The sequence below is a fragment of the Magallana gigas genome, chromosome 9, assembly GCF_963853765.1.
Source record: "Magallana gigas chromosome 9, xbMagGiga1.1, whole genome shotgun sequence".
Taxonomy (NCBI): domain Eukaryota; kingdom Metazoa; phylum Mollusca; class Bivalvia; order Ostreida; family Ostreidae; genus Magallana; species Magallana gigas.
The window spans coordinates 39,742,861-39,754,793 of record NC_088861.1 but is presented as its reverse complement, the minus strand read 5'-3'; the positions used below and the strand labels follow the sequence as shown (position 1 = coordinate 39,754,793).

The 11,933-nt window shown below is 29.6% G+C and overlaps 1 long non-coding RNA gene across 1 annotated transcript; it reads left to right on the top strand.

Annotated features, from left to right (window-relative positions):
* The first annotated feature begins 493 nt into the window (after window positions 1-493).
* On the top strand, window positions 494-4,503 carry LOC117691132 (uncharacterized). The gene is made up of 4 exons (XR_010709802.1): window positions 494-715; window positions 798-853; window positions 2,206-2,346; window positions 3,556-4,503. It is a non-coding gene; the product is annotated as an uncharacterized lncRNA (long non-coding RNA).
* Window positions 4,504-11,933: the final 7,430 nt, after the last annotated feature.

Here is an 11,933-nt window from a genome sequence, read left to right as displayed (position 1 = left end):
TCAATTTGTATATCAGAAATGGACATATCTGAAAAGAGTTTCTAGTTACGTTTTTCACTTTTTTAAGTAAAAAACAAAATAAACAAAACTACCTAAACTCGAACTACATGCATGACCACTAGTGAAAAGCCTGTGCTGCTCAGCTCCTATGTACATACACTTTGAGCAAACCTTTCATTTTAACATAATTCTGCTAGGAATCAATGGGTTTGTTTGTCTGAAATAATGTATTTTTTACGTGTTCATTTTTTTTTTTATAATTTATTCCTGTTGAAATTATGGTGCTTGACTTTTATTGTTTATTACAAATCATTTACAGAAATACTCCGTGCCACAATGTCATTTTTTAGAATTTAAATTTACTAGTGTTAATGCATAATTTGATATCGTCATGAGTGTATGATGATATTATAAAACGTAATTTAATAGTATAAAAATATACTGAACGAAATGCAATTCAAATATAAACTTAAAATGTAAAACTTCCGCGTATAATTTTGCACTGCATATAAGCGATCGTGACTTTTCAGAGAAATTATTGTAACAGGTGATTTAGTAAATTACAACAATTAGTATTTGTTTCTATCATGTGCCGAATCTACCAGAACTGGATTTCTAACCAAGTTTGCATCATGATTAAACTTGTTATGTTTTTCATTTTGATACAAAGGACTTTCCAACTTGTCCAAGAAAACAATTCGTATTGCAATGGAAGGTATGAAACGGTGAACATAAGATCAAGTGTAATTGGTTAATTATTGTTTATAAATTATTCAATTATATTTCCATTGCTATAGATTAGGTGGTTGCTGTGCGGGTTTTAGATTTGACAGTCGAAGGCAGATTTGTGTTGGTAAGTTTTATTTTTTAGAAATATATTTAAATTCAAAAAATATTCGTATTGTTTTCGTGAACTTTTCGATTAAATCGCAGGGTTATTTCATAGTCATATTTTATTGTATCTATATAGTATGCGTCGTCCTTTAAACTGTGATTTGAAATAAAAATTCACTTAACTGTAAACTAAATGTTTCAAATTTGCTTCGAATGAGAACACAGTGGACACCAAATAAACTCATGTCTTCTCTTAAAATCTAGTATCTATCTGGTATTTCTGTCATATTGTAAGGTATGATTTAATGTAAACAAAAAAAAAATTCTTTACCTTTAGATGATCTCAACATTGTCTCCATTGTTTTTTTAAATATATCTATGCATTATTTTGTTTGAATAAAATAGCTTAAGACATGGTCTAGTTTTTTTCTGAAAAGTACAATATGTACATGCTCAACGCCAGATACTTTTTGTATGACCGGTTAGTAGTTCAGTAAATATTAGGTAAATAGTTGATTTATCATTACTAAGGGTATGGAGATATATGAACGACTATAAAACTGTACTTTTTACGAAATTATCTGAATTGTTATTTACATTGATGAACATTGGTTGGCGACTATGAATAGGTTTGACTATTCGACAGATGCTATTAGGTTATATTTATGCATTGAATCATGATTTAATGCATAAATAAGGATTTAATGCATAAAGACAACCTAATAGCATTAACTAATTATTTTTTGAAAGATATAGCCTCATAACTGCAAATTAAGAAAATAATGATTTAATGCTTATATGTACATTTTTTAACTTCTTGCCTTTTCTGCAACTGTGATTTATATCTTAAAAATCCCAGTTTATACAAATGGTAAGTTCAGGTGAATGGAAGAGCCACTGTAACAGCCACAAGCGTGAACTCTGGTTTTTGCTTGTAATTTTGCATGTTACAGCGTTTGAAGTTTGTAATGTCATAATAAAACTTGTCATTTTAATCTTTCAGTACCCTTTGTGTGTTACAGTGTTATCACTGCAGTAGCTTTTTACACGTTTTACATGCTAAAATATATTAAATGTAAATAATAACTTTCAAAATCGTACTGGATGGCTTCTATTCTTACACAACAGTTTCAACGTAATCATTCTACACTCCTGAATTTAAAAAAGGCTTGCCTGGTTTTAAATAGTCTTAGTGCCAACTACACATTCAAACATGTCCATTTGATCAAAATCGAAAGAATGCTAGACTGAACAAAATGTAAACCATTAAGTGAAAAAACAGTGGTTTTAAAATCAAATTCGATATTACTGCTGTAATGCCTTAACTTTTGCATCTCCCCTGTATAATATTTGCATTTTTTCAAATTTCAGAGTGTCCAACTGGATATGTTGGCGACAATTGCGAGAAACAATGCCCATATCCTCTCTTTGGGAGTAATTGTCGACATAGATGCAATTGTACAAAAGATGAATGCAACAGTGCCAACGGGTGTGTTCAATGGGAAAGTACAGGTAAAAGTTACACGAACATCTTTCACTGTGAATTTTGAAGCATACGTAAATTTATCTATAAGCTGTGAATTGTATACCCCGGTACAATAACAAATCTGTTCTCCTTTCTTAGATACTACCAAGAACGATTTTTGTGTAAAATTTCTTTTGATAAACTGTAAATTGATATTATATGAATTCAAATTCCAAACAATAAATCAAGGGAAAAAATGATTTAATGATTGTATTTAGCTGTTCTTAACAAACAACTACCGTAATCAGTTTATGATGCATGTATTTACAGTTACGTATGAAATAATATTTTGATCATTTTGTTCTGTAAAGTCGTTCTCAACAACTTAAAGATGATCAATATTAAACAAAAACTAGCTTAAATCCGCCATAAATACAAAACTTATGTATGTATTAGTAACAATAATGTATTTTAATACTAATTAAGTCTCAAGTCAATCTGTGTGCAAATCCATTGCTATTTGGGTGAGAAGATAGAGCAAACGTACCTCCATGGAGATAACATGTACTGTGAGAGAAGATAAATATCTTACCTTGAAATTATCAGAAAGGTCATTGAAACCCATCTACCTTGCTCTCTAATACTTGCTTGTTATTTTATTAAGAACATTTGTTACTAATGCCTGTCAGAACAACACCGTGACACACTAGGAAACGATAAAATATCGCAACCCACAATATATCAATATATAAATAGTGCCTGTTGGGGGGGGGGGGTAACTGTTGAAATTGACACCCTGAGACAACCATTGTCAACCGACGCGAAGCGGAGGTTGACAATGGTTTTCGATTGGTGTCAATTTCAACAGTTACCCGCCCAAGTAGGCACTATTTATTTTATTATACTGAATGTCTTAATTTTAAAGAAAATTTTACTGTAAGCTTTTATATAGAAAAGAGTGAATTCTACGGCGAACCCTACACGCATAATTTTAGCGCATGTAACATTTCGTTGTGTTACCCATTGCCAAATGTGTTGCTAACACTGAGGGTAATAGAATGGATTACCAATTGCGTCTAAACCAATCAGATTTCAGTATTTAACATGAAAGTATAATAATATACAAATATATAGATTAAGATATATAACATTTATCATTTAATATTTTGTCTTTGTATTTAAGGGTCCTATGTATATTGACAATTGACAAAGATGTTCATATAACTGTTTGATTTTATGTCATTTATGTGTTGCAGTAAATAATTTCTTCAGCGTGGAAGTGCATACAGCAAGAGTCACAGCTTTAATGGCTGCTGGTAATGTAGGATACGATACTTTACAGAAATTAAATACATCTTTCCTTCAACATAACACAGAGAATAACCATGACAAGAAATTATCGATAGATTCAACAACAGAAAACAGTGCAGCACCGATTAAACTTTCAATCATGGTTCTTGTATGTTTAGGCACCATCATACTGGTGTTGTATGTAGCATCATATAAGATTCACTATTTTACCGTTTTCAAGAATTAATATGTGATCGGAATAAAAACAATAGAAACCCGTTTGACAGAAATGGAAGTTGTGACATCTGAAATCCATACAGTGTCAATGGAAATGGTTCCACTCTATGCATTCGTATGCACACAACTATGAATAAAATTAAACGTTTTTTTTTAAGGAATGCTAGTTCGTAAATGCATATAATAACTCCCTTCTGGCCCCGCCGTTACCAACTTTCCTCATGCCAATACTCAGCCTCAAATCAGAGGTTTGAGTTTCAGATTTATGTACTTTTCTTTATAGGAAATGAGTTGAGGAAAGAGTTGAGGCATTTGAAATTTTTTTTGACGATGTAGCCTGTTCTTTAATTGTTTGGAATTGTGGATACATCTAATACATATTACAAAAATATGTAACAAATACATGTACATTACATCGTGTTGAGTATTTAATTTCTTATGATTTAAAGGGGTTTATAACAAAACCAGCAACATGACGAACGTATGTTTCCCTTGCCCTTGAAAAAGAATAATATCAATATAAAATGTCATAATTAAAACTTTATGATTAACTTACGTGCTTCTGTTAATGCAAGTAAATATTACCTTTATTTAAACGTATTTTTTCCGCTATTTCAAAATCACAATTTAAGACGTCCTTGAAATGACCTTACTCCTTATTTATCAAGTAAGTTAACAACCATGCACAGGATTGTGATAACTAGAAATGAAGATTATTGAAACCTGATTATAACAAAATCACCATATCTTCTGATGCATGTTCGACCTCAACATTTTTATTCCCATGATAAATCCAAACAATGAGTTTTATTCTTCAAATTTCCGAACTTAATTTATTGCTGATATAACTGAAGCCTAAATTGGCTATTTATCTACTAACTGTAGATTATTTCATTAAAAAAAACGTTAATACTTACTAATTTTTACCACCAACATGAATCTATGAAATGATCATTTAATAAGGGGCGCAGTGATGACATCACTCACCTAAGAATAAGTTATGGCATCTCTTTTGAAATTTGTAAATATGAAATTTACTTCTAAAATTTGGTTTAACAGACTGACTGACGGACAATTAATAGCAGGTGATCGGAAAAGTTCACTTAAACAATTGTTTCAGGTAAGTCAAAAACTAAGTAAACGATAATTGATTTATTGGTACATTTTGATTATGATTTATAAAAAGAGGAAAACAATGTCACGTTTCACTTACATTTATATCAAAAACATTTCAAACAAACATGTATAATTTTATTGTCATTATTATTCATCGTCATTTAACTTCAGGTTATGTTTCCTTTATTAAGAAAAATAGCTCTTTTTCTACTTAGAGCCTTTACATGTAGAAAGTTACGAAAGTTTCAGCTTTTATTTATCTAATATCATATCATATCAAACGTTGACCTGCATAATGATGAAAATGATTCTGGTTTAATTTCTTTATTATAAATCAATTTTGTCAAACACGGCTTTTTACAATGGAAGGTATGATTTATAACTTTATTATCGTGATGGAATATAATTTGTAATTCTTGCATAAATTATTATTAAACTTTAGCTTTACATCGATTTTGAGAAATTAATTCTTTGTGCAGAAAAAAGTTCATGCTGTGCAGGTTTTAGATTTTACAGTAGTAGAGAAATATGTGTTGGTAAGTGACCTGTTTACTTAACCTTTAAAATATATTTCTAAAGTTGATATATTTTTAAGTAAGTAAATATTCTAAGCATTTTTTTGGAAGTAACTGCTTAAATTGGTTTTAAATCACTATATTGTATGTTTACAGTGTGAACTCTATTTCCTACAATCCTCAGAAATATATCATGTATCTATATACTAAGGTTGTAGTTCACCTGCATGTAGTTACATGCAGGCTCATGTTGTTAAAGGTTTGCGTGTGGCGGGTTCAGGTTTAATAAAGCATTTCTTGTATCAATAAAAAGGGGACACCTATCATTTCCTCAAAACATACATGTAGTTCATAAAACGTGCCTATCATTTGTAAAAAAAAAAAAAAAAAAAAAAAAAAAAAAAATTTTAGCTCTACTTTCCTTTATTGATAGACCCATGTTTTTGTCATGAAATGATGTTCTTGACCAAGCCAAGTCTTATAATTCAATATATGATAAAAAGTTTTGCTATAGATTTAAACTATTATAAAGAACACAAAAAAAGACAAAAACAAACAAAAAACAAGACCGTCTTTTTAAATTTTTGGTGTCCCTGGACATATGACCTAAACATCTATGGTAAAAATATTGAGACCCGCAATTGAAACATTAACTGTACGGAAAAGAACTAGTTATCATTTTTTGTTCTTGTTTTTATTTGTATTTCAGAGTGTCCCAAAAGAATTTTTTGTGCCAATGAAAAAAAAATGTCCGTATTTGCAATTTTTTTCTTCAAAATACCTGTAAGTGTACAAAAGATGAATGTGACGTCGCTAAGGGTTGCGCCTAACAAAGAAGTTCCGGTAATATCAACTTTATAATGTGAATCGAGGATGCGCGGAAAACAAACCCATACAAAATCGATTGCAAATTCAGGATCTCACATAATGACCTCTAAGTTTTATTTCTTTATCAGCTTTTTGCAGAAACAAACAAATGTCTAAAATTACATACAGAAAGAGTATAAACTTCCATGATTACGGGCAATGCAGGATACGATAATTTCCGGAAACTAAATTCATCCTCCCTTCGGAATGACACAAATAATTACAATGACAAAAAATTACCGATCAGTACAACAACTGAAAACAATGCCGCACCGATTGAACTTTCCATCTTTATTCTTTTATGTTTAGGTGCCATAATATATACCGGGGTCGTACGTGGCGTCATACAAGATTGAATGTTTTACCGTTTTCAAAGAATTGATATGTGATCGGAACACATACAAAAAACTGATTTGACAGAAATGGGGATTGTGACATCTACAGGTTATAGAGTGACAGTGAAAATATTAGCACTGTAGGCAATCGTACGCATACATAAACATGAATAGAGATTTTATATCGTTAAAAAAATGCAAGTTTTTAAAATTTTCATAATTCTTCAGAATTCATAAAGAATACTGTAACTTACATAGCTGTTTTATAATGCAGGTAAAAGCTATCTTAATTTCTAAAAACGAGAACGTATCAAGTTTTCATAAAAACTACATTTTTGAAGCTCTATAGATATCCTTATTCTTTTTTTATCAAGCATTTTGACGTCATCAGCATGCATGTGATAATGAAAAATCAAGATTCAATTAACATGCTTTTCCTTGAGGAATTATAGGGTAGATTTTGTAAAATTCGCATAATTCGTCGAGGTTTGAAGGATTAATTTTTGAAACATATTTCCAAAAACTATAACGATACTCAGAAATAAAAAAAATAAATTTAAGGAAGTACTTAGATTTTATTTTGATTGCAGCTGCAAAGTAATGTTTTGCAGAAATAATTGCGGAAGAATAAATCACGCTTCGTTTTACTGTATGAATATTACAGGTACCAAAAAACCAAAAGGGAATCAGTTAAGAGCAAATTATAGTTAGGCAACACATATGGAAGAAAAACGTACACGTAAATTGTATTGATTCTGTCAATCATATCACTTTACTGGTGCAATATTTCTGTCATATGACATGATGATCTTTTTAACATAATGTTAACGTACACCAGTCCCCTGGAAATGAACTTGATTTTAAATTTTCTAATAAATAATAGTATATATAAAGTGAAAATCACGTTTAGGAACATCATATATAATTGAATTATTGCTAGTTTCTTATTCATCTATAACATACCAGGCTTAATCTATGCATTCATGTTTTAAGTTAACATGATTGCAAAAATAATGTCAAATCGAGTATATGTATGTTTACTTATGGGCTAATCATAAATAATATTATAAACAACATATAACAATCAGTTTGTTTTAATCAAAAACAAAATAAAAATGTATTTCTTAAAAGTTCTACATTTTTGAATGTGCAATGAAATTCACAATATATTTCATAATACACACATGTAAGTAACGTGCATTGAGGCTCAATACTTCGAATACATTTGGTTCATTGCAGTTGAGTTATTGTATGCAATTGTTTGTAATATTTTGATTTTGTTTAAATCCATTTTTGGTTATATTGTAGAGATGATATTTTATTCAGGAAATATTTTTTCTCTTTTTTCTCAGAGGAAATAATTAGCCTAACGAAATAGGAAGAAATAATAAACGGAAATTATTATTGTTTTTTCAAGTTGTGAGTTAAATCATACTCACGTCAAAATATGCCATATTTTCACCCCAACTCTTTTCAGTTGTGATTTTTTTAAAAATTTTAAATGAATCTTTTACACGCAGTTATCTGTTTTTTGTCTTTAAAGTTTACACGTATTCACTGGAACTATCCGTATATTATTTTATGTAAAAAAAAGCACTGTACGTTTTTAGATAGAATATATTCCTGCATATTTAAGTAACAGAAAAGGTGTTTTCACTAAAGCAGTACAACTATATGTTTGTTAGGTTTTTTTAACACAGTGTGTTCTCTCGTTTGATAGGAATAAAAACCAAAATATAGCTTTGTGTGGACATGCATTCTAAATATGGCTTGAATTAAATAATATATAAGTAATGAACAAGTATAAAAACTATTTTTTTAAGTTTATAAGCATAAATCACAAATAACGTACATGTACGACTGTTTATATACATACATGTACCTATTTAAAATAGAAGACATCATATTCTCCTATGAAAAAAAGATCGAATTTAAAAAAAATATTTTCTGATAAAGTCTGAATAAGGATGGTGTGGAAATTCAAAAATTAATGTCTCTGGACTTACTAGGTCATTAAAGCTGAAAGTTTCAAGTGCATTTCCGCTAATATACGCCATCTACATGTAAGCAAACATAATTTGACTTGAACAGAAAAAAGCTAAATAACTCCAACAAAATTGATCTATCGAATCAATTAAGATTGCTTTCGTTTTGATTTTTTTTTTTTTTTTTTTTTAGGGGGGGGGGGGGAGTCGTTTTGTTTTGTTTTTTCTTTCTTTTTTTTTTCTCTTTTTCTTTTATTTGTTTTCTTTTGTTTTTTTCTTTTTTTTCTTTTTTTTTTGGTTTTTTTTTTGTTTTTTATTTGGGTTTTATTGGTATTTTTTTGTTTAGTTGTTTGTTGTTTTTTCTGCTGTTGTTGTTTTTTATTATTCGTATGTGAGATATGTAAACACATACATTTTAAAAATAGTCGATACATCGATATCAATGTTTCATAATTGCTGAATACTTAAATAAACTATTGTGTAAAATTCAACATGCTTTTCTTTGACAAAGAGAGTTGTTTTTATATTTATATATTGATATGTATTTATTTGTTTTCAGTGATGTCCTGTTAGTGCGACCTTTAAGATGTATCGTGTTAACAGATTCTGGAACGTGAAATTTCCAAAAATACTTGATCTTCGGTTTCCAGAATTTATCCCTTTTTACGAGTTTAGAATAAGGGACATTTTCTTGTACCAATTAGTAACATCTTTGGGTATTATCAGCTTATTGGCTTAAGCTTTATAATGTTTTCTCTCAGGAAAACTCTATGGAAATGCATGTAAATCAATCATTGATTTCTTTGATTTGCAGAGTATTCCTTAAATCTGTAATATAATCTATGTTTAAACGATTTGGTAAAAACTGAAGGAAGTAAGGAGAAATCGTTGAATGCAAAGTAATATATATTTGAAAATTAATCGACACATTTGTCTATATAACCAATATTCTGATATGATAATTGGAAGATTTATTGCAATTGAATTTGCTTTATGATTGGTTTCAATTATTGTAGCCATTAATCCAAAGTATAACATGTAAGTAAATCATACAATAAAACTCGATTATTATGAAAACTGGTATTGGGCCAAAGTTGATCTCTGTTTTCCGTCGATTTTATTGTATGAACTTTTACAACTTTAAAACGTGTAACTATATACATTTCTAAATTTTGTTTGAACAAACATTTTGTTAAATTATAAGCGATAACTCTGTGAATATTTTTTAAGTGAATCATTCAAAAATTATTTTGATGCAAAACAATATTATTAAATACACATATTTTACCTTTTATTAACACACGTAGATAAGAAGCACAAAAACCAATTGAAAAATATTGTATATTATTTTCTTTATGAACAAATAACCGAAGAGTGTCAACTTATAATTTGTTGCTTTCAAAAAACATTTTTTTCAGTGACTTTAAGTTAAAAGAGTGTACTTCGGGTTATCATAGAAATGGTTATCGAGAATTTCGGCCGTCTCCTTTCTTCGGAAATCGGTGCAAATGGAAACGTAAATGTAGTTCAACCTTGTTTCATCACATATTTGGTTGCCTATCTCTAGGTATCTCAATGTCATAAAAATTAAATAAACAATATTTATTATTAGTCGTGTTAATTTAAAACACGTTATACACTCTATTTTTTGCGTATATATTTTGAAAAAAATATAACGATTTGAAGCAAGTTAAACGAGCGTGATTTTCTGGCATTTGAAATTAAATATGGTAATTTTTAAACTTTTAGAATATGGTCTTTTTTTTCTTGTACATTTAGTTCAATGACGATATCTTTGTTTTAGCATTAATAAACAAAAATGTTTTTTTCAATCGTCATATACATTGTATACTCAAACAAATTGGATTTTTTCTAACAAATAAGATTGCTTATTTAGCGTACTCAGTTTACAACACAAAACAACTTGTTTTTTAAACCAGAGGGTCACTTTTTAGTATTAAAAACCAAAGGATTTGAAAGAAAAAAACAACATTTAATCGCAGCATTTATGTCTTGAGATTTTAAATCAAAAGATAAATAATGTTAATTATATCATCATTTTACCCACTGTCCATTAGGATTCATTGGACGATGTTGTGACAAAAAGTGTCAATTCCCATACTATGGAGACGCTTGCCAAACTTGCTCCTGTTCCGAAACAAAGTACAATTTCTCTTTTGGTTGCAAGAATATAATTAACAGCGAGTGTCTTTGAAATCGCATGCATACATAACTGAAAAAAAAATGAGTTGAGGAATGGGATCATTGTTTGCAGCCATTTGTCGCTTATTTCAATTGTGGTTTTATTTCAAAAGTGGTTGCAACAATGCCTCAATATACATGGATGTCCTACCACACCCCTTCTGCAGTACTGCTTCATTCAAGTATATGTAAATTGTAAGGCTAGGGGCTTGTCGTGCAAACGCTCTCGGCTAGAGAGATTATGACATACAATTCCGTTTGAAAAAAGAATGTAATCCAAATATGTTATTTGCTGTTGTTTACCAAGAGTTGTGGCTTTTGTTTATATAAATCATGCTTATCTCCGATGTGTTGGTATAACAAAATATGGATATATTGTGTTGATGCTTGCCTTTTATTAAATAAAAAAAATCCTTCATTTACTCAGAGTGATTTATATGTTGATTTTAAACAACATGACTCCACTCTTCAAATTCGGGTTCTCACATGAATAGATTTGAAACATCTATAAATTAGCTTCCCCTGATATATATGGTACAAAAAATACATGTAGCCTATAATTGTTACAATACATTTATTTAACGAAAATAGAAATAGACTTAGGTTATTTTAGGTTTGAACATTCATATTTGATGTAAAATATTTTTATTTGTTCAAAAGACTTAAATTTAAAAAAGAATGTGTCTTCTTGGTTATTCTGGTGATCGTTGTCAACAAACACGCCAATATCCAAATGTTGGCCCACAATGTAAAGGGATGTGCGATTGCAAACAGACGTTGTGCCATTTCAAATGGATATCCGCCTTTAGGTTACAGACTTTTAATAATTTCAAGAAATTTAATATGAAACATTTCTAAATAAATAATTTTGAAATAATACAAAGTTTAACATTGAAATTAAACTTCACTAACAAACGACAAAATTACCCTTTGCATTAATAGCGGTCTAGAAACATGCCAATGACGTTCAGCAGCAATCTGCATGGTTTAAGATGCCTTACACATAGCATCGACATTTTAGTGTACAAGGCCCACGAGGGTTGTTCGATATTTAATATGAGTTTAACGATATCTCATAACCATTCGC